This window comes from Erpetoichthys calabaricus, chromosome 5 (genome assembly GCF_900747795.2).
Source record: "Erpetoichthys calabaricus chromosome 5, fErpCal1.3, whole genome shotgun sequence".
NCBI lineage: Eukaryota > Metazoa > Chordata > Cladistia > Polypteriformes > Polypteridae > Erpetoichthys > Erpetoichthys calabaricus.
This window is the reverse complement of record NC_041398.2, coordinates 112,103,162-112,124,308: the sequence shown is the minus strand read 5'-3', so window position 1 is coordinate 112,124,308 and position 21,147 is coordinate 112,103,162. Positions and strand designations below refer to the sequence as shown.

The 21,147-nt window shown below is 40.4% G+C and overlaps 1 protein-coding gene across 12 annotated transcripts in view; it reads right to left on the bottom strand.

The window, feature by feature from the left end:
- Positions 1 to 21,147, bottom strand: part of apbb2b (amyloid beta (A4) precursor protein-binding, family B, member 2b) — a 342,228-nt gene that overhangs the window by 106,161 nt on the left and 214,920 nt on the right. The window lies entirely within an intron of this gene.

The window sequence follows — 21,147 nt, the reverse complement described above, 5'->3', positions numbered from 1 at the left end:
GTGTCTGCGTGGGTTTCCTCCGGGTACTCCGGTTTCCTCCCACAGTCCAAAGACATGCAGGTTAGGTACATTGGTGATTCTAAATTGTCCCTAGTGTGTGTGTGTGTGTGTGTGTGCGCGCCCTGCGGTGGGCTGGCGCCCTGCCCAGGGTTTGTTTCCTGCCTTGCGCCCTGTGTTGGTTGGGATTGGCTTCAGCAGACCCCCGTGACCCTGTGTTGGGATATAGCGGGTTGGATAATGGATGGATGGATATTTACTCACTCACTGAGCTCTTTAGTATAACCCATACAAATGGCAATGTTTGTCATAGAAGAGTAACAATGGGTGTAGGTGAAATACCTGAAATTAATAATTTGTTGGGGTGTTCACATAATTTGGCCATATAGCGTTGGTGCTCCATTAATCCGTCCTTGTGTAAAGGTGGTGTGGGGCTGAAATTATTACTATGGAGTAGGATATGGAGCAACCGTGTTCTGACAGTTAAGAAAGTTTATCAATATAGTTTAATTTGAATTGTACATATGAAATGTTTAACAGTTAGATTAGGTTAAATATGTTCATTATATTTTTTATTTCATTTAAGTTCTATAATTAAAGCTTCTTATAATTTAAGAAACAGGTTGTGAGTGGTTTGACTCTTCCATCATGCCTAAAGTGGGGCTTAAGTGGAAGTTTGCCACTATAGGGAAATAAAGATTTGAATTAGAGTCTCAGATATATTCTCATTTAACTTTAGACTGTCTTAACATCATTTATGGCAACAGACCTTAATATATTAAAAAGGTTCTCAACACATTCTGTTACCAAGTGAAAACTGAAACACTGACAAAAACTAGGTATGGAAACAACTTTAATATATGCTAGGAATTTATGAGTTGCTTCAGATAAAATCATCCTCTTTTCAGAATCACCAATTACATTCACATCATTGAGATACGAGAGGAAAATCAGAAAGTAAATGCAAACTTCACAAAGGATTGTTTCAGGATTCAAAATCAGAAATCTGGATACTTACTGTATGCAAACGTTAAAGACGCATACAGCGCCACCCCGCTGCCTGCGCTTGGGAAAGCAGATCATAACCTGGTTCTGCTTCAGCCTCACTACAAACCAAGAGTGATGGAGCTACCTACCACCACACACTCATTTAGGAAGTGGTCCCCTGAGACAGAGCAGGCTCTGAGAGACTGCTTTGGAACTACGGACTGGGATATCCTGCAGGGATCACATAGTGAGAACATTGAGGAGGTTGTTGACTGCACTACTGACTACATCAACTTCTGTATGGACATTGTAGTTCCAGTAAGAACAGTACGCTGCTATGCTAACAACAAGCCATGGATTACAAGTGACATCAAGGGCCTTTTGAACCAGAAGAAAAGGGCTTTTAAAGGCGGTGATCAGCATGAGCTCAAGCGTGTGCAGAAGGAACTCAGAATCCAGCTCAGGGCGGCAAAGGAGCAGTACAGGAGAAAGCTGGAGCAGAAGTTGCAGAATAACAGCATGAAGGAAGTGTGGGATGGGATGAAGATCATCACTGGCTGCAGCTCGAAGCAGGGTGCCACCATCGAGAGAGACGTGAAGAGAGCAAACCAAATGAACAACTTCTTTAACAGGTTTGACCACCCTAACCCACTCTCACCTCGGAGTACTGCACCCTCCACCCATCCTTCTGCTGATACCAGCATAGGAGAGACATCCCCACCCACAATTACAGCAGCGCGGGTGAGCAGAGAGCTGAGGAGACTTCGTGCCAGCAAAGCAGCGGGTCCAGATGGAGTACCGCCACGACTGCTAAAGGTCTGTGTGCTGGAGCTGGGGAGTCCTCTACAGCGCATCTTCAACCTGAGCCTGGAACAGGGGAGAGTCCCGAGGCTTTGGAAAATATCTTGTATCACCCCAGTCCCAAAGGTATCACGTCCTAGTGAGCTGAACGACATCCGGCCTGTCGCTCTGACATCACATGTGATGAAAACCATGAAGCGGCTGCTGTTTCACCACCTGAGGCCACAGGTATGCCACGGCCTCAACCCTCTGCAGTTCGCATACCAGGAGAAAGTGGGAGGGGAGGATGCCATCATCTATATGCTACACCGATCACTCTCCCACTTGGACAGAGGCAGTGGTGCTGTAAGAATTATGTTTCTAGACTTCTCTAGCGCCTTCAACACCATTAAACCTCTGCTCTTTAGGGACAAGCTGACAGAGATGGGAGTAGATTCATACCTAGTCGCATGGATCGTGGACTATCTTACAAACAGACCTCAGTATGTGCGTCTCGGGAAATGCAGGTCTGACATTGTGGTCAGCAACACAGGAGCGCCGCAGGGGACTGCACTTTCTCCGGTCCTGTTCAGCCTATATACATCGGACTTCCAATACAACTCAGAGTCCTGCCACGTGCAAAAGTTTGCTGATGATACTGCTATTGTGGGCTGCATCAGGAGTGGGCAGGAGGAGGAGCATAGGAACCTCATCAAGGACTTTGTTAAATGGTGGAACTCAAACCACCTACACCTGAACACCAGCAAAACCCAGGAGCTGGTGGTGGATTTTAGGAGGCCCAGGCCCCTCATGGACCCTGTGATTGTCAGAGGTGACTGTGTACAGAGGGTACAGACCTATAAATACCTGGGAGTGCACCTGGATGATAAATTGGACTGGACTGCCAATACTGATTCTCTGTGCAAGAGAGGACAGAGCCGGCTATACTTCCTTAGAAGACTGGCGTCCTTCAACATCTGCAATAAGATGCTGCAGATGTTCTATCAAACGGTTGTGGCGAGTGCCCTCTTCTACGCGGTGGTGTGCTGGGGAGGCAGCATTAAAAAGAAGGATGCCTCACGCCTGGACAAACTGTTGAGGAAAGCAGGCTCTATTGTAGGCATGGAGCTGGACAGTTTGACATCCGTGGTAGAGCGACGGGTGCTCAGCAGGCTCCTATCAATTATGGAGAATCCACTGCATCCATTAAACAGTGTCATCTCCAGACAGAGAAGCAGCTTCAGCAACAGACTGCTGTCACTGTCCTGCTCCACTGACAGACTGAGGAGATTATTCCTCCCCCAAACTATGCGACTCTTCAATTCCACCCGGGGGAAGGGGGGGTAAACGTTAACATTATTCAAAGTTATTGTCTGTTTTACCTGCATTTTTATTACTCTTTAATTTAATATTGTTTTTTGTATCAGTATGCTGCTGCTGGAGTATGTGAATTTCCCCTTGGGATTAATAAACTATCTATCTATCTATCTATCTATCTATCTATCTATCTATCTATCTATCTATCTATCTATCTATCTATCTATCTATCTATCTATCTATCTATCTATCTATCTATCTATCTATCTATCTATCATAATTGTATTAATTTGAAGTATTCTGGGAACTGTATCTGAAGCCGTTCTTTCCTTGCATCTATCTATCTGTCTGTCTGTCTGTCTATCACAATTGTATTAATTTGAAGTATTCTGGGAACTGTATCTGAAGCTGTTCTTTCCTTGCATTTAAAGTCTGCTAAACAGTAAATAGCTGATTGCTTGATTCAGTCTTTGAGCAGGCCACCGGTCAAAGCCTGTTCCAGTTTTCTTGTTTAACTATGGGAATGTGATACTAATTAAGCAGTGAATGAGTTATGAAATGCTTCTATAACTTTAGCTCAAGGCAGGAACAGGACATACATAGTCAGTGTGAAAACTCCATATTAAGCAACTGTTTTACCCAAGCTGAACCCTGTTTAATAAACCTTCAGGAAAAAAAACTGCATGCTTAATCACTTTGGGAGAAACAAACTACCAATAAATATGATAAAGGTGGTAGCTAGCAAAAGAATAAAAGTCGATACACTGCCAGAATTGACACAGAAAATTATTGCTCTTTTGATTTATTACTCATCTATCATTTTATTACAGTTATTTCCAAGCTTGCGATAAATTGGACCAATATAAAAACATAAAAACGCAGTTATGCAGCCAATATAATAAACATGGTTATAACAAAAGGATAGAATACATTGCAAAGGATTTCTTGTATAAAACAAAATGGAATAAATATATAAAAGACATTTTTCTATTTAAAACACATATTATTAAAAAAATCCTGATAAATGAAAGTGTATTTAACAGCTTATTAAAGTATAAAAAAGAATAAAAAAATATATTAAAAATATGTGACAATAATGATCTTATAACCTTACCTTATACATACAATATACTATTCTAACTACACCAGGTCTCAATTACAATCCAAATTATCATTTTATTCTGACAAAAGCACTGTTTCTTTCCCAACTTGAGTTTAAGTGGTGTCATGCAAATGCAAAGAAACAGCATTTATAATAACTTGATTAAATTGGATTAAGGCAGATTTAGCTAAACATGACTTTAAATTCTTATTATTTTGATTAACTGGATTTAGGCACTCGAAATGCAGTAACTTGTATACTTTGTTACTACTAAAAAAATAAGAATAACTGAGGATAAATATAAGAATTTAACGAACTAACAGGAAATATTTTCCTAGTCATTTATTCTTGAAGGATATGGCTAATAAAAAATTATGCATGATTAAATTTATGTTTTTCAAACACAGGATTGCCACAAAGCTACAAAATGCAAGACTACTGCCTAATATTGCATGTTTTCCAAGTCATTTTCACAATTATTAAAAACGTAATTATAAAAAATCCTAAGAACACCTCACCATCTCACACTATTACTTGACAAGGATGTTTAAACGAAATGTTTTTGTCCCACTTGTTGTCCTGAATCTCAAATTATTTTGGATCCAGTTGTATTACATCATAGCACTACATTTCCCATTGGGATTAATAAAGTATCTATCTATCTATCTATCTATCTATCTATCTATCTATCTATCTATCTATCTATCTATCTATCTATCTATCTATCTATCTATCTATCTATCTATCTACATTCCTACTAAAAAGCACCTTGGTCACTACAAAGAACAAGAATAAGGTATTTAGTAAAATAAATTAAATAAAATAACGTTGAAGTATTTCCTCCACAAATTTAATCACCATTTCCAATTCACTGTGCTCAATGTAATACAAAGCAGTAATATAATAAACATGGAAAACACAACAAAACTGCAAGAAGAAATATATATGTAGTGGAGTAATGGCACCTAGAGGAAGTTAAAGAAACTGCATGTATGTGGCAATGATTTATAAAAGGAAAAACATACCAAAATAAAACCCAAAAAAACTACATTTCTTTTGATTACTAGAGACAACTCAAAAAATTACAAAAAGCAAATATTACAGGTCTAACAGCAATCCGCAAAACATTCTAAATATATAATGTGTACTACAAATAAAGGAAAAGGCTTTTTTTATGTTCCTGTCTGTGTGCTTAGCACTATTACAATGTTAAAAATTCAATGAATCAGAACTAGCTCACCTATTATATATTTACAATGTGGAATTTTCATTGTAAACCTCTAGAACTGTATTTAACAGAACATATTTGAGAAAACAGGATAAATGGCACATTTTTACCAAAAAAACTAGATTTATCTTGGGTCTAATATGTTTGCAAAATTATGACACAAAATGCAACTACATCCTAAAAAAGACATCAGTTTATCATTGTGTGCACATAAATCAACAAACTGTCATGGATAAATTGACAGCCTGCCTAATTCTACTGTTGAAGTACTGTATAAAATGCATCCCTTACAAGTCAATTTTTGGAAGCTATGTAGAAAAATTCTTAATGTACAGTATTTCAGCTAGTGTTAGCTTTAAAAAGTGCCTCCAATTTTAATTCTATATCTATAGACTCATCTATAAATAAAATATTCCACTTTGGATCAAAGTAAACCTGATAGAGTAAGAACACTGCTATGCATGAATTATCAATTTATCTTCATAAGACAACAACCATCAGAAGTCAATTAATTTATGCAGATAGCTTCATTGTTTATGCCAATGTGAACAAAGTCTTCCGAGAAGACAATGCTGACCAAGCAACAGAGCATTGATCACACAACACTGAGAAAACAGCCCCCTTACTACTGAAAACAATGGTATGAAAACACTTCTGCTGTTTAAGTAGTCCGCTTTTACATTTTTTGTTAAACAAAAGGATTGTAAACTAATTTTAAATTTGTTTTGGTTTATGTAACAGGTCAAAGTCTTAAGATAGATTTCCTGGGATGATCAACACCAAACTGGCAAAGGTAGAGGTCATGAATATACCAGGGTAGGAAGACCTGCGTTGCTAGGGGTCAGCAGACCCTGCAAATTTTCAATGAGACTCAGTAGAGCAATAGGGAGTTGCAGAAGTTCAGGAGAGACTTATAGCCTGGGCTGAAACATACACCATAATTCAGGACACTGGAGGTACAGCATTCCTATAGGTCGTCTGGCCCTGTGCAAATTCCTGAAGAGTGACCACGTAAGAATAGCAAGAAGGCTGGAAGCTCTCCTAGTTCCCTATGTGATAGTGAAGGGTTCATCCTTTTAAAAAGATGGACCAAACTCAGCTGAACACAGCACATATATACAAAATGGTAGTTTGATAGGATGCCAGGACTTGTCACAAAAGAGCACATGGGCCCAAGATGAAAACAATGGAATCATACTCGATCTTTAAAAGAGCAGAGAACATAGATTCTGCCTGAGAGGCCTGTCTGTATACGATCCATAGGGGTGCATTAATGTCCCTGATGTGAAAAAAAGGCTGCACCTGGACTCCTTAGACTATTCAGGGATTTGATCTGAACTCATTTATAAAAGATCATTAAAAGCCACCTCAACCATGAGGGCAGATCGAGTCAAAAGTCAGCAGGAGAGTTTATGGTATCTAAAAGGGCAAGCCACTGTCCAGATAAGCCAAAATGTTTAGCAGAGCTTTTGTTAGGCTTTTGGTTGCTTGTATTTTATCTATGTTTATCCAGATCTTGCATCTACCACGATAAATGCATCAGTTGTGCAAAGATATGAAGGTCACCAAATCCTACATACTATGGATAGAACTGAAGGAGCCATAAGTGATGTACAGAAAGACCTCTTAGGAGAAAATTTATAAGAATGCTTCTCAAGTAGATGGACAATGTGTTATTTCTGAAGGGGGCTATCCTGAAGGAGACATTCTTAAAAGTAATACGTTTTACAATAATTTTCCTTAATATAGGTTTTGTTCCATGACAGACTTTGTCATTTGTTAAATTTTGAATTCTGACATTATTTTGAGTCTGTAATATCAAACGAATTAGTACAGTTAAAGGCAGAAATCAGGTTCTGAAAATGTGAGACATGTAGCTTAGACCACTGCTAAGGTAATATTTGGAGAATCCTACTCTGAAAAGTTAAACAGCTGCCTTGGAAAATACTTTTTGAAGATCTGTGTAATTTTATTTATTTATTTTTACTCTGTATGTAAAGCGACCTTGGATTTGTGAAAGGTGCTCTATAAATGCAACTTATTATTATTATTATTATTAAAAGCTACCAGGCACTGAAGTACAGTTGCAATAGTTAATATCAAGTTCTCCTATAAAGAAAATAAAAATTGTTATTGAAAGAAATCATCAGTAGTGATGGTGATGCTCCACTAAAATTACATTATATTTATGAAATGATCAAAGTAACAACAAAACAATGCGAGGCAAGTTTTATTCATGACAAAGGATTTACTGTATACATATAGACAACATAAAACATAAGTGATTCCAACTATCTGCAAAACCAAAGTGTTACCAGACTTTAATAGAGAATGCAAATGGATTTCCTGCATGCTCTTCCATTACAAGTCTCTCATTATTTTTTAAACCACTCATTCTCCATAAAAGAGGGTTTAATCATTTTAATCAAACATGAAGCTGATGAGGCAGATAAGCACTGGCAGCACATGAATTATTAACTGAGTGAGTCTTTACTGAGGTCATGTTGAGAAAAGATGCCTTGAAGATGTTAGAATTTTCAGGAAGTTTCAAGTTTCATTTAAAATAAAGGTGCAAGATGCTGATTGTCAATTGTGATGGATGGCCGGCTTCATATTCCGGCCCTCACCCCTAGGCCGCCAGGAGGAGCTCTCCCGACACCATGGACGGGCCCCGAATTCCAGCAGGGCCTCATGGACTATGTAGTTTTTATGCACAGCCCTGCTGGATACTTTGGGGACCACCGGGAGTCACTGTAGGGAGGCTCATGGACTCGTATGTGCCCTATAACCTGGAAGTACGTCCTGGTCACGTGAACAGGAGAGATGAAGTACTTCCAGGTTGAAGAAAAGGACTTCTACCCTGACCCGGAAGCAATAAGGACTTGTGTGGACTATTGGGCAGGAACACCTCCGGGTCAGGTAATATAAAAGGACTCTGGGAAAGCCCAGACACTGAGCTGAGCTGGGAGGTAGGGTGGCGAAGTGTCTGGGAGAGGAGGATTGGTATTTGTATTCGTAGTATTGATTAGTATATGAGTAGTGTGAAGTGGAGGGTGCTTTGTGCATGTGATTACTGCAAAATAAAAGAGTCTTGGACTTTTACCTGGTGTTTGGAGTGGTACCTGAGGGTTCAAGAGGTGGATCAGAACCTCAACTGCTACACTGGCATAGTCGGCAGGATTATCTGGCTGTCTGTTGGCAGAAAACCTGCATTTAAAACAAATATTGTGTGGGCAGGAAACCCTAAGAAGGTCCCTCTTCAACGCACAGAGGTGCAAACACCTCCCACTACAGAGAGCGCTGCGACTGTGAGTCTTGCTAAACTTCAGACCACGATGGGGAAAAAATCCAGAAAAAAGAATGGGCGTACTAATTGGGTGCAGACCCTGACAGAAGCCGAGAAGACGTGGACTTACCTGACTGGGAGTGAGGAGGACCGGGCACTGATAAAGGCTGAACGAGCTCGAGTGGCGCAACAGCAGGAACACTGTCAGCCATCGGACGCGCCAGAATCCCTAAATAGATTGGGAACACCGCTGCCAATTCTGGAGGTATGTGCCGGGAAAACGCCCGAAGTGCCGGGGAGTTTTTAGTCCTATTTTGCAGAAGCCTGCTTCCAGAAAACAAGCGGTGGGTCGGATGCCTGCCTCATACCTCGGCAAGATGGCCGTGATGACCAGAAGGCAGGCCAGGCTAAGAGTCGGCAAGCGACGAGCCCATTCGAGGGATACGACCACGTGACCTCGTGCGATGGATGCCGGGATGGAGAAGGTCAGTTTGGGTCCTTCGGTGAGGTCATTATTTCCCAGACGGTTCTGAGCTCCCTGAAAAGGAAGGGGGAGGCGAGCGAAGCAGCGCCGGAATTAAATAAAGAGGAAGAGGAGCGGGATGTGACTGAACGGTCTGCCGACAAATTAGAAAAGGCAGATCGCAGTCGGCCGTTGGAGGCCACCCGATCCTCTTCGGACTCCAAGTCCCAGGAGCCTTTGCACGACCCAGCAGAATACGTGCCAGAAGTGGACGTGCTCATTGGCTCCCGGCCGGCAGGTAAGGAGAAGGCGGAAGCGAAATTACCTCCGGCCGAAGTAAATAACTTTGTGGACGTGCGGGACCTCGAGAAGTACCTCGAGCCCGTATATACTTTCTTTCAGGGTTTAAAGGAATTGAAAGAATGTGTGGAAGAGCTGGGAGCTACAGCCGAGGCACCGCTGAAAGGACTACTGGAATACCTGCGGCGATTAGGCCGAGAAGCCCCGGTCTTGATTGATTCGACGGTACAGGTAAGCCGTACCGTATATCATAAGGGGACGCAGTGCGATTCGGGCCCGCAATTAATAAGTAGCGGGTGCCAAGTCACTGCGAACCCGACAAGGGATTGTGGCACGATAACCAAGTGGTCGGGGAAAGGAACAAACGAGCCAGGGCAAGCGTATGACGCGGCCTCCCGGAGCGATTCGGACCTCCAAACCCCGACCTGTGTTATTAAGGAGTTGTCGCTTGTAACCGGAGGGGCGGGGGAAGCGCCGATCGAACTGGTACAGCTGAAAAGTGCTGTTACCCGGAGCGATACGGTGCTGAGGACGCCGCCTCCTAAGAAGTGAAGGTCAACGGGCGTGCTGACAGCAAAGAGGCTCTCTTTTACCAATAGATAGACTCAAGCTGTGCACAAGCCCCAGAATAAGCAGGAGATCCCCAAAATAAAACGCAGGTCTCCTGACAAGATGGAGAAACGGGCTGAGAGCAGCGAGGCGGCCGTAAAACCTCCCTTGGCGGAGGAAAGGGCGGAGTTGACAGAATTCCCAAGATGTTTCCAGTCTCGGGGAGAAAGACAACAGGGAGGACGATGGCGGTGTTACAACTGTCATCAGCCGGGCCACGTTTGGCGAAGTTGTCCTCGGAGGACAGGGGAACGGAGAGACAGACGATACACCGTTCCCCCTAGGTTCTCTGGGGGCCCTAGACAACATGGCCGAGGCCCGATTGGACGTCCCTCGCGGGGCTGGACGCTCCGCCCCAGTTGTCGTCGCTAAGGGGGGGGGGGGAATTGTGATGGATGGCCGGCTTCATATTCTGGTCCTCACCCCCAGGCCGCCAGGAGGAGCTCTCCCGACAGCATGGACGGGCCCCGAATTCCAGCCCTGCTTAATACCTTGGGGACCACCGGGAGTCGCTGTAGGAAGGCTCATGGACTCGTATGTGCCCTATAACCTGGAAGTACGTCCTGGTCACGTGAACAGGAGAGATGACGTACTTTCAGGTTGAAGAAAAGGACTTCTACCCTGACCCGGAAGTAATAAGGACTTGTGGACTATTGGGCAGGAACACCTCCGGGTCAGGGAATATAAAAGAACTCTGGGAAAGCCCAGACACTGAGCTGAGCTTGGAGGTAGGGTGGAAAAGTGTCTGGGAGAGGAGGATTGGTATTTGTATTCGGAGTATTGATTAGTATATGAGTAGTGTGGAGTGGAGGGTGCTTTGTGCACGTGATTACTGCAAAATAAAAGAGTCTTGGACTTTTACCTGGTGTTTGGAGTGGTACCTGAAGGTTCAAGAGGTGGGTCAGAACCTCAACTGCTACACAATCTATTCTAAAACAAATTAATTTGTCCAACTGATGACTTTCCCTCTACAAATGCTATTACTGTATCAGTAAAACATGGCAGGCCAAAACGTTACCACTATGTGAAATGAAAATTAATCATATGTTGTTGAATAAAACATACATTCTCCATCCTCAAATTTGCCGTAGTGGCAGTACAAATGTGTACAAAAATGCAAAATCATTTTTTCTTTATAGAAAAATCTACTTGAAGCAATTTTTCTGCAAATCTATAGTGATCTAGCATTTTAAAATGCAAAAAAATGTATTCACAAACACATATCTTGACATCTGCGGTGGGTTGGCACCCTGCCTGGGATTGGTTCCCTGCCTTGTGCCCTGTGTTGGCTGGGATTGGCTCCAGCAGACCCCCGTGACCCTGTTTGGATTCAGCGGGTTGGAAAATGGATGGATGGATATCTTGACATGAATACAGAGTCAAATATCTCTTCAGAAGCGTTCAGGGAATGCCTAAAACATGTAACTCCTCAAAATTTTGATTCTGTCTTGATACATAACTAACATATACATACACACAGATACCTATATATATATATATATATATATATATATATATATATATATATATATATATATATATACACATTCACAACATACATACTGTACATACACACACTCTTGGCATTTGTATAATTTTACTTTATGGAGAAGGCTCCAAAGAAACATTGTATATAATAAAATTTCAGCAAGGTGACAGCGCAGGATGCAGCAGATACTGTTTGCTTCATGAAATGGGCCAGTATATGGTGCAGAAGATGATTTCATAGAAAATCTGTCAGATGGCTGAAGATTGAAGTGTCAGATATAACTGGATTAATTATTGCAATCGAATTTAATTTTATTGTCTGCAATTATAGTATGATGCTTGCTTTGCCTTCATGGCTTATGAAAAACTATGTATGCAATGTCTGACCTCTTTTGTTTAAGAACGGTAAAGACACTGTGCATTTGCTGTCTTTTAAAGATATTTGGCTATAGCTGCAAATTTTGATGTACTGCACAAAAAAACAAGCTACCGCATGCTATTTAGAGTTGTGGATGTCAGGCGTGAAATAATTTGAGGGAATAAGATGTGCAGCTAACAAAGACAGAGAAGGGGAAAATGGGAATAACCTCCTCTCTTGAGAAGGATTCTGACAAGCATACAAGGCAGACCCAGAACAACAGCATATATTTTTGTTGTTTTCTTGCCTACTCCTTCTAATTTACCAAACTGTGTGCATGCCACACACTACAAATATGTCACACAGGGACAAGTATGAGGAGCACATTATACCAGTTACAATGAGAATGCTTGGCATTGCAGTCAAGTAATGCAACTCTGACTTAACAGATAAAGTACAAATGTGTTTCTGGAATGCATTAAGAAAAAAAACTTTATTGTTACATTTTTGTTTTTTAAACCTGAACCCAAGTTTTGGGACTGCTTTTGTGAATACATACAAACCCTGACTAAATCACCTATGATAGGACAACATTTAAAGAGTGTTGGTCTGAAATAGACTGATGTGTCAGGTGCTAAAGCTGAATTTAGTATGTAAGGGGAGATCAGATTCATCCCTTTTCTGTGCCTGTTTAATTCATTACCACTAATAGGAGACAAAGTCTATCCCAGCAACATATGGTACAAGGAAGCAATCAACTGGAAGGGTGGCAGTTTCATTGTCGGGCACACTCTCTCACATCTGGGCAATTCAGAGTTGCCAATCAAAACATACAAACTTAAAGTACATGTAATTCTGAAACTACCTTCCTATGAGTCACACCAGGGAAATAGTAACTAGAACTTGACTTATCCTATTCTATACAATCCACATTGTATAATCATTTTAATATGATTATATGCAGTACAAGATTAAAAAATAGGTTTTTCAAGATTAATATTACAACACAGCGAACAATTCATAAGGCTAGATTTTCAAGAAAACCCCTTTGCACTTGCCCAGAACTACTTCCACCAATGGTCAGCTGTCAAGCAGATTTTCTAAAACTATACACCTTGTTCGCTTCTATAGGAGCTGATGAGATACAAATGTGTGAAGCGGTCAGAATGAGGATCAGCACCTCCAAGTCTGAGGTCATGCTTCTTAGTGAAAAAATGATGCCTTCTTCAGGATAAATTTAAGTACCACAGGGTATCTTATTCATGAGCAAGGGAAGAATGAAGAGAAATATTGGTAGGCGAACTGGAGTGGCGTCAGCAGTTATGTTCACATTGCACTGGTCTGTCGGGGTGAACAGAGAACTGTGTCAGACAGGTAAAGCTCTAGATTTACCAATCGATCTGTGTACCTATTCTCACCTACGAGTACGAGTTTGGCAACTAACTGAAAGAACATGATTGTGATAACATGTGGCAGAAATTAGTTTCCTTCACAGAGTGCCTGGGCTCAGCCTTAGAGTTAAGGTGAGGAGTACAGACATTCAGGAGGAGCTCAGAGTAGAACCACTGCTCCTCCACATAGAAATGAGCCAGTTGAGGTGCTGTGGACATCTTTTGGGCATGTCCAACCAGGAGAAGGAATTATATCTTCCAGATGGCTAACGAACCCCTCATTAAACTCCCAAAGTAGTTGAAGGAGGTGGCAGGGGAAAGGGATGTCAAGGCTTAAACTGCAGCCCCTAGACACAGACCGGATGGATGGATGGATGGATGGATGGATGGATGGATGGATAGATAGATAGATAGATAGATAGATAGATAGATAGATAGATAGATAGATAGATAGATAGATAGATAGATAGATAGATAGATAGATAGATAGATAGATACTTTATTAATCCAAGGGGAAATTCACATAAGCAGGATAAGCAGTACAAAAGGGAAGGATGGATGATTGGATGGATGTCAACCATAAAATTTGAGACTAAAAAACTACTGGAAAAAGATAATCATGAATAAAGTACAAACTAGTGGGAAAAGAAAAACAATCATGAATAAAGTGCAAAACAGAATGTAATACTATATATTTATTGTTGAGGCCTCAATGGTATGGTGGTTAGTACATCTGGATCACAGCTCAATAGTCGTGGGTTCACATTTCATTCCAACCATATTATGTGCACTTGAACTGTTTCACTTTACCCATTCAGCTTTCTACCAGGTGCTAGGGTTTCCTCCCACTTGTCCAAACTGCAACCACCTGAGTGTGGGTCCTGCAACAGACTAATACCTTGTTCAGAGTCACTAACAATACATGTTTAGGTAAACTCATTTTCACCGTAAATGTTACTCTGCATTCATTTGTACTCAATTGACAATGTCAAGGTCACTTTTTGGTGCACCCTGAAAGTATTACCCTGCTTTAGATTAAGGCTTATTTTTGCTGGCATCAGAATGGACTGAGATTTTTGACTTGAAGTATATTCTGCAAGAACTAGCATCAGCTCCCAGTGACCCTAAGATTACTTTCACCAATGAATGACACTTGAAAGTATAAAGTTTGAAACAAGGGCTCTACTGTCACTTTGATGGATAAGCATGTAAATGAATACAAGAAAACAAGTCAAGAAAGAAATCCAGGCTCTAAAAACTTAACCATATTTAAACTTACCCACCAAAATTTTTGTGATATAAATTTTGATGTAAAATAGGCACAGATCATCATTGTCACAGGAGATGTCATTCACACCACCATTGGCTGTGATGTATATGGGCACATTTCCATAAGGAGACTTGATCCAGATAAGGAGCTTCCTGATACCCCATGGCAACATGGACAGGCCCTTCTGTGACCTAGGCCAGGTGACATCAGGCCCAAGAATGCTGTCGCGATCATATTCTTAACCACTGCCATTGAGCTGTGCTAGTGAATAACCACATGGGTTGTAAAGTGTTTTAGTGCTACAGCCTAAACATGTACACTTTTGGCTAAACTGGCAAAATATAAGTGAGTGTGGACGTGTGTGTAAGTGTGCCCCATGATGGACTGGTGCCCTGTCCAGGCCTGGTTTTCACCTTGTACCTAATGTTGCCAAGATAGATAACGGCTCCCCGCAACCCTGAATTGGATACGTAGCTAGACACATATGATACATATATGATATTTATTCAAATGCATTTACTTCATCACATATCTCATTTTGCAATTCAAGTCTTCTTTATCTGCATTTCTCAGTTTTAATGCACCAACCAAATTATCACTTATGTATGTACAGTAATTCTATTAATGAGAGGTGGGATTTGAGATTACCTTTGCCTGTGGTTCGTAAATCTTTTCTGCTCATGATTTTTAAGCACACTGCATTATACATGTCTTGATTTCAGATGCAATGGAGTATTTTCTACTCATAAAATATGTAAAACTAAAATTAAAAAAAACCCTCTCAACTGTATACTGTTTTAAATAAAGTTACAACACAGAATAAAATTTAGCAGAAAGTAAAATTAATTGGCCATGTAAATATACTAAACGAGGTTATTAACAGCTATTTGCAATTGCAATTGTTTTCTGAGGCAAACAAAGAAACAAGCACCACAGATACAAGCCAACATATCTGTGGTACAGACATAATAAAAATAATATGGGGGGCAACATTTTGACTGTATAGTCTCTAAACTTTTTCTCCTTTTAAATTTAATGCTAACTTATATTTCTAAGAAGGCAATATACTGGTAAGTAACCAGCCACACCCAGTAGCAACTATGGTCAGTAAAACAAGAAATATACTGCTTACAAATCTGATGCAACACACAATACAGTGTGCAAATATGTCCTTGATATGCTTGTGTGGTTATGTTTATACACATTTATTGGGACTGTCATGTTAAGGATTTAAGCTTTGGTCTATGACATTACGAAGTATTAAGTGACTCAGTGTGCTAGAAATTTGTAGAGAAGCATCTGTTTTAAAACAAATGAAAATAGTGTCATTGATTACAATTTTGTTTCAGATGAATGCCCAGAAAGCTATTAAATAAATACATTTTAAAGAAATTTGCCATGTTTGAGATATACAATCATTAACTGATATTGAAACATTACGGCCAGCAAAGCTACTCTTAGTTCAGGAGAAGGCAGTTAACTGAAGATTTGAAGATCATACTGTGTTTACTGCTGTGCAATGGCAGCCTGTAGTGTTTTTTTTCTTTGTATGTAAATTATATATAGAAGACCAAATGTGCATATGCTGGCTTACAAGCAAATGTTGTTTCTGTTCTATTCTTGGTCTTCCTGTCATCATCCACACTTCATACAGCACTCTCATGGAATAAAATGCAATTTTTACATCATAATTGTAATCGTTATGAAAATGTGCTATATAAATAAATGTTGTTGTTGTTGTTGTTGTTATTAGATTATGTTTTTACACACCCACTTAATCCAATATCAGTGGCCAATACCTATCTCAGCAGCATTGGCTACAAGGCAGGAAACATAATTTTCTTAATATTAGTCCAAATACTGAACATGTGCAAAACTACAAGCATGAATTCTCTTAATGCTGCAAACATTTTTGCCAATTCCTTACCATAGGCAAAAAAGAAGACTGCAGGAAACTACTTTATTTTTTTGTGTTTTTCAACAAACTACAAAGACAGAATTTTATACTGTTAGCTATGGACTAACATGTTTAAAAGTGGATGTACATAACTCACAAATAATAATCAGAGCACACTTCAGCATAACTGCTACAGAAAGAAAATGTTGAATATGTCTTTCAGTCAGCTCTCAGAGACAGAAGAACATTTGTCAATAATGTGCAAAATCACCACAGAAAAGACATGATTCAGTATGGAGAAGTTATTAAAAAGGGAATAAAGTAAAAAGCAATTTCAAATGGTGATTTGGGGTAAACTTTATTAAACTAAATAAGACAAATTTACGTAACACAGAGTATACCTGTTTTTAGTTTATAGCCAAAAATGCACTCATCTCCAATTACAGAAAACAGTAAATAGTAAGTGACCTGTGTAAGAAAGGGCTTTCAAACATTTTAAAAACTGTCATGATTTTATTTTAAAATAAGCAAAGGGGAGATAACATACTACAGGTTGAATCCTGTTGTAATGAAATTCATGGTACTATTAAAATACTTTGTTATAACGTTGTGGAAGGGCAGGTCCACGGTTTAAGAATAAATAAATAAATGATGTGCTTGTGCTGGGGAGTGGAGCAGATACGAGCAGTTTACTGAGAAGACGGCTTGTCTCCAGGTGGGTGTGAAGCGATTAGCCATTCATGCATTGCCTTGCTGGCACATGCAGGCTGTCTGATTGTCTCATTATCAGGGAGCAATGAGGTGATCACACCTGCAAATGGGGAGCGCAGGATCAGAACGGGGACAGACAAGTAACAAATGAAGGTTGAAAGGAGAGAAGCATACAGGGAGGTGGAAAGAACTGGGGCAAGAGCAAGTGAGTGTACAAGCGTGAGGCAGGCAGCTGTGAGGACAGCCTCTCAAGGGAGTGGGTGGCCATCATCCTGGGGGCTGCTGTAAAGTATCGCTCTAGCTGAGCAATTTAGGGAGCTGGAGTGACCAGGTGGTGCAGGCGATTCTCCATAGTAGTCCGTGAAGGCAGAGGGAATTGGCAAGGCTCAGACTTGGAGTCTCAGAGTAAGTGCCATGGCCTTTGGGGACCCTGGCCTTGGATTCAGTTAGGGAAGCCCTATTGCAGCCATGGAGTGGCAGGGACCCAGATCTGTGGGAGAATTGTAGTGCCTGTAGGTTTAGCGTTTTCTCCTCCTGCAAGGTCCGTTCAGGATAAGGGGCGGAGATGCTAGGATAAAGAGAAGCACCGGAGACTTGATTTTAAAGAATGGACTTCTGCTTAGGTGTTTTAACCTAGCTTTTAATGGATTTATTTATTTTATTGCTTTTAACCTTTACTTTCATTTCATTTATCGGATTATTTATTGAACATCTTTTCATACACAGCACTGTTCTGAACACTGTTGATTTGGTTTTGATGTTTTTTTTTTAATAAAAGCACTTGAGTACTTTTGCACCTTTGCCTTGCCTTGTGTGAGTGTCCTCATTTGCCTGGCTCATCTGGTCATGACTATCAATGGTGTTGGGATCAAGAGGCTCCAGGAGGGTACCAGTAGTGTGGAACTGACCTGCACCGTCACAAACGTAAATTCCGTTATAACCAATATGGGGGAAAATATGTATATTGTTGTGATTGGGGTCCCTGGTGATTCACCATCTCTAACAATGGCGGCACAAGGACAGCTCCATAGCTACTCTGCTCCTTCTGGTAAACAGTAAACCAGTAATTGGTTGTCCACTACAGGATCAGGCTTACCGTGTAACATGCCTGTCCCACGATATTTATAACATTTAACACCAGGCTTCGACCTGCTCTTCCTCACACTCACCTGGGGCCTCATGTATAAACGGTGCGTACGCACAGAAATGTTGCGTACGAACGTTTCCACGCTCAAATCGCGATGTATAAAACCTAAACTTGGCGTAAAGCCACGCACATTTCCATGGTAACTCATACCTTGGCGTACGCAATCTCTCCGCTCGGTTTTGCAGACTGGCGGCACCCAGCATCAAAGCAGTGCTACTGTTCCTGTGTGATCACCCTTTCTTTCTTAGCTCCACATTCCTGACGCGGCTTTATAAATACACTGAAACTAACTGCATATTGTTTATTAGTGTAATGAATCTGATTGTAATTAACCTGCAGCAATATAATGGTCCAGGGAATAGCCATAGTATTCCAAATACCATAACTGCTTTAGCGTTGTAACTCTCACTACATCTTCTTCTTCTTCTTTCAGCTGGTCCCGTTAAGGGTTGCCACAGCAGATCATCTTTTTCCATATTACTCTCACTGCACCACTCGGAGTATTTATATCACTGTATCTGAGTGTGAATCACAGCAGAAGCTGATCGGAAAGAGAATTATCGGTATACAGTTTCAAGTACACACTACCTCAACCACGGCAAAAAGCGTCAAAGCCTTTCCTGTACGGACCTCGCATTTCAGAAACAGTTTCATCCCAAGAACTATAAACGCACTCAATCAATCCATCAAGTGCTCCTTGTAGAACTGTTTGTACTTATAAGTACAATTACCTCACTGTAAACTTACACTACAGTTATAATATTGCACAACCTGCGCTACTTTATAAAGCGCGTATGATGACAAAATCATTTTTAAGATGAAATGCAGCAAAATATGTTGCTTATAGTACACAGATAAAACTTTAACTTCATTTAAATAATCTGCATTGTTAATAATTAAACATGTGAGGACACGGTGCCGCAGCATATAGCTAGTTCATGGATAGATCCTGCCTTGCACTGTATTCTTGCTGGTGCTGACGCGACACTGGAAGGACAGACGAATAGAATAATTAAACATGTACTATGAAGATATTTCAATGTTCCTTAAAAGTTTTGAAGAATCGGCGTTCTAAGCTTACACATGGCTTAATGTCTACTACAGAGCTGATTGTGTGGCGATTGGGTATTTGGAGAAAGAAAAGCAAGTACAGGAATTGGAGGTTAGTACGTTTGAAAGAGACAGTACTTCTGTAATAAATTATTTCATCGAAGGTCGCGCATGGCGCAGCAAGCCTCTTGCGTGAGATATGAACAATCACTGCGCCACCGTGTTCCCATGTTTAATAACATGCTTTCATTCCTATCATCATGAAAATGATATCACGTGTACATCTCAGTATTTTAATTATTCAGAGAGCTGTAATATCTCGAATGTAATGGATTCTGTGTCCTGTCGGAGAAAGAGAAAGAACGGAAGCACGTAGTGATTCACACACATAGAGCACATAGAAGATCAAATACAGAACAAAGCATTTAACGTGCTACTTGAGAAACTAGTAAAATAAACAATTTTAAGATGAAGTTTATGATGTTCTACTTTAATGGCAAAATAAACTACGTGATTAAAGTGGAAATTTCGAGATTAAAGTTGACATTTCGTGCTTTTTTCCCCACTGTGTGCCTATTTTTTTTGTCTGTACCCTAATAAGCTTTCATATGACACTCAGACGGTGGGCTACGACTTGCCTTTTCACGGCGACTTTGATATGTCATTTCTTTTTTATTTCGGGCACTGTGCGACTATGTGAACTTGATGTTTCGAGTTTCTCCAACACTCTGTCACTCGATCAACTTTCTTTTGTTGATTATACCACTGTTTAAACCAACAAATAGTACGTTTTTCCTTTGCCTCCACTTGGTATTCGCTGAAATTCTTATATTTTCCCCTGTGCTTTTCCCATTGTCTTTTCACAGAAGGCTATTTGTATTGATTTGCATATTCAAAGAGGCGTAATTCTGGGAGGAGTTGGGGCGGGACAGATGGCGCGTGCACGTGCGCTACTTTTCATGCTGATCGGGATTTATGTAGTGGAAGAACGTGAAAGTTTGCGTGTGCACAGATTCCTGCATCTGGATTTTTCTGTGCGTACGCACAATCCCGCTTTTGTGCTTACGCCATGTTATAGTGTGAGTTCTACGCACGGCGTTATACATGAGGCCCCTGGTCTGCCACAGGAATGATTCCGAGATGCTGGTGTCCTAATCTGAAGATGGAAGCTAAAGCAGAACAATTGCCCATGTTGTGTGTGTGTGCCTAAGTTACAGCTATTATTTTGAATGAAGTCTTAAGAATATACCTGCCTTCTCTATACAGTAATAAAGTACCTGTATTTTCCATTTCTCATTTTTTTTGTTCATTGCAAAGAAAACTTTAAGAAGTGCTATAAAACTCAATCAGTACAGTATCAATATACAGTATGACACAACTACTGGACACTCAATGAAGCACTGACTCAGAATCAGCTATACATGTATGATATTGCATCTATACTCTCGCTGAGCATCACTGAGACTGAACATGTAGTGTAGGTGTGCCTTATACTGTATATTTTTTGCATTGCATTATTATCTGCAGTGGCCATTTTTTGTCGAAAAAATATTATACTGAAATTTACATTTCAGTAAAATGAAATCTGTTAAACATGATGTTGTATGAACGTTTGTCCGGGCCAACAAAGAGTATTCCTTATTCTGAAACTTTTGTTACTTAGGTATTCATTATAACGGGATTTGATCAGTATTTTGTGCACCACTAACTACTTATAAGCACTACTTATAAGCAGAGAAAGTAGCCATCAATGGTTTTAATTCTTA